The sequence below is a fragment of the Harpia harpyja genome, chromosome 4 (genome assembly GCF_026419915.1).
Source record: "Harpia harpyja isolate bHarHar1 chromosome 4, bHarHar1 primary haplotype, whole genome shotgun sequence".
In the NCBI taxonomy this organism is placed as follows: Eukaryota; Metazoa; Chordata; class Aves; order Accipitriformes; family Accipitridae; genus Harpia; species Harpia harpyja.
In genome coordinates, this window is record NC_068943.1 from 70,142,216 (window position 1) to 70,148,870 (window position 6,655).

A 6,655-nucleotide genomic window follows, 5' to 3' on the forward strand; every position below is an offset into this window, starting at 1 on the left:
CATAGGAGCAGAGAGTTGCTTGAATTTACTCCAGATGTTGCTTAGAAAAAACCAAAGCTATTTTTGGCAGATCTTTGAAAATAAAATAGAGACCAAGACAACTAAGAACTTTTGAAAATGCAACTCTATGTTGTAAACTTCTCATCAAGGTGCAACAGCTTATTGAAGTTATTTGGTGCAGTAGAGGAAAATTTGTGCCCCTATTGAGGTCAGTTTCTATAAATGAGCTCGATTGTAATACCAGTCACTAGAAAATGCCACATGGGAGACAGACGATGGCAATTCCGAAACACTCTGATCAGACACTGCACTTTTTGGTACAGAAGGAAATAAATCACATGTCATACAGAGACATAAGAAACTGATCTCCACAGGTTCCACTGCCAACTAGTCTCTTTGATTTGAATGAACCATGTGGCATATATCACTGTTGAAGTATTATTTTGATAAAAACAAAACAAAAGTAGAAGGTTTAGACTGAAGTTTAAAACAAGACAGTTTTATAGGATGCTAGAAATCTGTAACACTATTTATTCCATCTAATATTGATTTTTTTAATTGTATGAGACCTATAGAGCACCTTGGGCTGGGCACTTCTGGTATTGACACTATCACTAGTTTCCAAGCTTCCAGTCATCACTTGAGGCTCTGACATGTGCCTTGCACCGAATCAGTCTGTTTCCCCACCTTGTCCCCTCACCTGCTGTGCACTGCACCTTTCTATTGGAGCTTATCTTCTCTGCTGCCAAGTTGCCATGCAGCCTGAGTGCTTGTGCCTGGGCTGCTCCAGTGCACACAAACAAATAAGGCTTGAGCTAGGGCTAAGATGCATTTCAACATCCTAATTTAGACCATCTTTACCTATATTCATCTGCAGATGGTGGCCACTCTCATGAAATAAAGATTATTTCTCTTCTTCGATCTCTTGCAGTGATTGCTGTGTTTGGATGTGGCAAGCCAGAGCCTGAAGCTTTTTTGTTTGCTGAGTGAATGGGTACAGAAGTCAGATGTAGGGCAAGCTTCACCAAGCTGCCTAGCAAACAAAGTTAGATCATGATTCAGAAATGTGCCTAGGTGTGTTCTCTGCTTTGAGCACCTGAGTAGTGCTCAGATGCTCAAAATGAACCTGCATGCTTAAGCCAGGCATGATCTTAAGTGTGCTACTGAATCAGCAGCATGGCTGTTGCTGCAGCCAGAAGATGTGAGCTCTGGGCCTTTCTCTGCTATGGATTTTTGAATGACTGTGTGCAAATCAGCCAATGTTTATCACTTTTTCTACTCTCTGAGACTCGCTTAGTTATTTGTGAACTTCCTTGAGCTCCTCAGATGAAAGTCTATGCAAAGACAATTCAAAATACAGTATCACGATGTAATCCAGTGAAAGGAAAATATTCCTCCTGCTTAGCTTTTCCTGATAAGGTCAACATTATATTTTTAACTTTCCTTGTGAAACCAGACTTCCATTAATGTCAGTGAGACCTCAAAGTGTCTTTTGCAATAATGCATTTGAAAAATATTTTAGTAACAAAAATAAAGTTGCTGTTCGGCTAAAAGGATTGGTTTCCGCAGATGGTCTTCATGTTTGTAACGTCATGATAAAACAGATGAACAAGAGTCCTCTTTCTTCTCCGCTAAAACACACGTGACACTGTGATATACATGAGTCTTCTTTCTTCTCTGCTAATATACATGTGATACAGATGTCCATCTCAACTTGTTGCATGAGAATTTGGCTGCTCAGTTTCCACTAGCATGAGGAATTCCATGTATTTATTTGGCAGCACAGATTTTGATCTATGACAACACTGCTGAAGCATTTTGGGAGAAAAAAATGGATAAAAGCCATTATCTTTCCGTTTAAACTTGGACCACATTCTGTCTTACATCAAATGACAGAGTTAATTATATTTCACAGGATTGCTGAGCCCAGTATGACAAAATGACCTTTGAGAAAGAACTGAATATAGACAAATAGCCAAAGATCATGACAAATATCTAATTTGTATTATCTGCTTTATCAAAAAGCAAACTCTCCTTTTGCTTCTTCTCCTTTCTTTCTCTGTAGAATTTTTTCCACACATTTCCAGAAATATGGGATGTAATCCAAATGGCTATCTTGCTCACTCCTTATATACATGAGTCTTATGTACATGAGTTGAGTCTTTCTGGGGACTAACTTTTACATTATCTCATTCCTTGGGATTTGAGGGACAAAGGGTGGCTATTGGGAGACATGGAAGTTTAAGTTGCCAAAAAGTAGGCATTGCAGGCTAACTGCCCGGGTACCCTGTTGCGTATTATTACTTTCCTATGCAGTATCATCTGTGGTTTTAATTATGCTATTTGCTTTTCTACTCTTTGACATGTTGGGCCTGCCAGCTCCTTTGCCTCGAGTTTCTCCATTCCTCTACCACGCTGTCCCTGGCAGTCAGAATACCCTCCTACAGCGAGGGCCGCTCCCTTGAGCCTTCAGTTCCTTCTCTAAAACACAAGTGTTGCAAGGCCAGTACCAGCTCCAGTGTACTGCTAACTGAAACTAAACAATCCTGCCTTCTTCTCTGGACACCTCCACTCGCAGGAAAACGTGATTTCTCCGCCGCAGTGCTAGGCAGGTGCTTGCAGTTTGGTGGTTACCTCAGTCTGGCTAGAAGATGAGCTCCTTGAGGTGCAGGTTAACCTTAGGCTATTGTCTGTATCAGCTCGAGTACACCGCTGGCACATAGCTCAGAGTAATAAATGTAACACCAGCCCACAAAAATCAGGAACGGTTATGCTGTTAAAATCTTTCCAAGCTGCAGGTTTCGAAAGTAAAACGCTTAAGGAATTGTGAGTCATATTGAAGGAAGAGGAATAAGTCAAGTTTAATGGGTTATTAACGTGTATGGAGAAAATATTTTAAAAATTAAAGTAAGTTCATCTGGCTCCTCAAAGCTGAGTACAGATCGAATATGTATTGCTTGCCCTGACTGACTCATTGGAACATTTTGGCTGCCTCAAGTTCTTTCTTTTTCCTTCCCACAAGTGTGTAAAAAGGCAGATATTCGGACAAATAAAAACAGATCAATCCTTTTGCAGACTTCTGGACAAGCTGAATGTATCAGGACTGAAAGAGAACTGCCTGGTTAGAGATGCCAGTCACTTACATAAACCTCCTAAAAAAGATCTGCCAAGTCACTGCTGAAGCCACCAATAAGACTTCAGGTAATTATTGCCACCTCCTGTTTTAAGCAAACTCTGTAGCACAGTTAAACCACAAAAGCAATACATCACTTGCAAAATGAAACCAAAATCTCAATAGATTTGGAAGCCTTTAATGTCAGCTATTAGCCAGTTATCAGAAGACTAAGAAGTTAAATGGGGAACATAAATAAGTGGGAAATCCGTAAAGATAATTAACCAATAACAGCTGAAGAGGGATGTTTCCCGAAAGATTCAGAGACTCCATTTAGTTCAAATGATAAACTCTTAATAACTTGGTTATTTATCTATAACTACCTTTTGAAGTGCAAAATGCTGAATCTAATTTTATTTGTACTGAAGTCAGTGAGAGATCTTTCACTGATTTCCTATACAAAACATTCTTCTGTGTCAACAGAGACTACTATGAAACATCCTTACTTCAGCATTTGAAGAACGGAGATGTACACAATGTCACAAATTGTGACAGCAAATGTCACAGTCAGTACTTACAACTTTGACTAAGTTTCAACAGACTTTGGAAAAGAATAAGATCAAAATGGGATATCTGAGATTAGCACTAAATGTGGCTTAGTTAATTTTAAAAGATCCAAATAAGACCATTGATCTTTAGAAATAGTAATTGCTTAGTATTTTAACAAGGGTCTGTATACCCAGCAGAGTCTTAACAGGGGTCTGTATACCCCAAAGAGTCTACACAGAAGTTGCCATAAACCACGCATGTGATATCTCAAAACTGTCTGTATAAGCCCAAGAGCACTGCATGTTTTAAGAGACTATGGGAAAATTGAATGTAGTAGTATGTATCCAGGGGAAGACTCATCTGAGGCCTAATCTTATTTCTGTTGGATTGAACAGTTAAATATGGCAACAAGAAGTTATTGAAAGGTTCCAAATATCCTAAAGACCTCATTCCTTCATTTATAAGCAAATCTTCTGAAGCATGATTTTAAAAGGTAAAAAAAGTATAAAGAACTCATGATGGGAAAAAAGAAATAAAGTCTTATTGTTCTGCTGCCATAAGAAAAATTGATAAATGAAATGCAAAATCCCACTAGCTCCATGAATGCATTTCTGTACTTTTTTTTACAGAGATCTGTGAAAAATAGCTCCAAATTGCAGCCATTAGAGACTTTGGTTTACTTGGCAGAGGAAGACAGTATTACTTAAACACGGAATTTTTTTTGTTGTTGTTTTTGGTTTTGTTTTTTTTGTTGGTGTTGTTGCTGTTGTTCATCTGCACTTTTTGTTCCTGCAGCTACAAAGTTTGGAAGAGCTACGTGTTGTAAATGGCATTCATGAAAAAACCATATGGAATCAGAAGGAGCTGAGGATGCACTACTTGGTTTTGTTTCTGACATATTTTGTGTAGAAAAACAAATATGAAAAGTAAAATGCCCACTTGAGCCTTACCAATTTTGTAAACATTCTCAAATACAGTTCTAAGAATTGTTTACACAAGTTGTGCCAGCTGCTTAACGGTTAAAGACTTTACTTTTCTTCACATTGAAGCAGCAGGGAAGGAGAGGCATAGAGGAGGAACTTGCAATTAGGAGCAACATAACCGATGATCCAAAGACCATCTGGAAAATTTGCCTGCCGATGGACAAACTGCTGATGAAGGTTTCAGGATGCTTAACACTTAACACCCAACACTGCACTATGCTCACAAAATTTATGGACGTAGGGGCAAACTATCTGGCACCAGTACTCTCTGCTTGGCCTTCTGCATTACTTAAAACCATGAACCTACATTTTCAGAATTGTTTCTTTACTTGAAGTTCGCTAAATGCATTGATCAGCTCTGTTTTGCATTAGAGGGATTTTCCTTAAGAAGCTAACAAAGTATCTCCTATTTACACGACTATTTTTTATTGCCGCTTATGGGGTTGAATCCTCTTAAATCACATGTTAATGATATTACTGAGGTTTGTGCTTCCTGACTTACAATGGTATAGTCAACTAAGAGAAGCTCATCTTTGGAATTTTAATAAAAGCAGCTATTTGATGACTTATCAGGAAGTGGGAATATTTTTTCACATACATGATTTTTTTCCCTTAAATGAGTCATCTCAGCTTAGCCCACAGCATTAAGGTTTGATTCCACAAAGTACTTAAACACAAGTGTAACTTTAAACATATGACTAGTGGTACTGTTTCAAAAATAGCCCCATTGGTCACACCCCTAAATTTACAAATGTTGAAAGACCTTATTGAATCAGCAGCTTCAGCAAAATTGGCAAACTTGCATTGCTCTGGATCACACTTAGTTGCCTTTTTCTTTTTTTTAAAGCATAGGTCTTCCAAACAAGAAAACCAGTGGGAAAAATCTGTGATTCAACTGACAGTAAACAGAGGACATAGTGATAACAGCCAAATATACAGCACTGTAAAACTGTGCCTATTAGTAGATAATTACACACAAAGATAGAAAAAAGACTCAGGCCTCACCAGGCAAGTAGTCCATTTCTAAACCCATTTTGTTCTAATGTATACCAGCAGCCTCAACTACAGCTTGAGTTACCAAACATATAGTACTGCAATAAAACCCCTGCAACTGATCATAATAAAGCTAGAATTTTGTCAAAAGATAGTAAAATACTGCTATATAAAAGAATTTTCCAGTACAGTAACACTGAATGAAAAGGGAGTCATGAAGCCTTTGGGATATATATTTTATTTTTCCATTGAATTTTGCTCCTTTCAGAACATAAACAAAGCGTGCACAGTGCTGCCTGGCGCTCCCCTACTTTTTCAGGAAAAAAGGTTTCTGTTGATCGCTTTCACGTGCAGTATATGTGTTCACCTTTTTCATTAAGAAAGGGTTTGTGTTTTGACACAAACACTGCAGAAGAAATTGCCAGGGATCCAAAGGAGGCAGGCTTGATACAAACCTTCTGTAGGCAGTAAATGAAGAATCTCATTCATTTTTGTGTTGATTAGGCCTTTACAGGGCAAATGCTGATCATGCTAAGGGTCATTGAGTGGAGAAGCTGCTCCTGGCATCCAGGGCCAGAATTCACCCCAGAAATCCACTGGGAGTCCTGCATGAAGGTCTGCCCTTTCCACTTCTGGTGTTAAAATCTTGTAGCATCTTTTTCCGGTCATTGTTCAAATTACGCCCGCTTTGGTCCCAGGGGACCTGAAGGTGTCCATCTTTGAGACATCTGCCCACTCTTTCCATCTGCAGCCATAGGGGGCAAAATAAACAACACAGAGCTTAGAGGAACCCCGGTTTCTCTTTCTTCTTGAACAAATTTGAGCAAAGCCTCCTTAGTCCTCCCTTGAAACCATCAGAAAATGTCCCAAATCAAGCTGTGCATTAAAGGGAAGTATTTCAAGATCGCTGGAAGGACTTAAGTGATCAAATCTTGCTAATGGTTGACAGGCACTTTGCATACAAATTGGTGGAGGAGGAATTCATCCCACCCCCTTCCCAGCCAAACATATTTGCCCT

General features: G+C 38.9%; 1 long non-coding RNA gene across 1 annotated transcript in view; it reads left to right on the plus strand.

Annotated features, from left to right (window-relative positions):
* The window catches only part of LOC128141170 (uncharacterized), a 44,683-nt gene extending 39,560 nt beyond the window's left edge, over positions 1-5,123 (plus strand). The window contains exons 3-4 of the long non-coding RNA XR_008234931.1: positions 3,076-3,201; positions 4,457-5,123. This is a non-coding gene — a long non-coding RNA (uncharacterized LOC128141170). The remainder of the gene's footprint in view (positions 1-3,075; positions 3,202-4,456) is intronic.
* Positions 5,124-6,655: the final 1,532 nt, after the last annotated feature.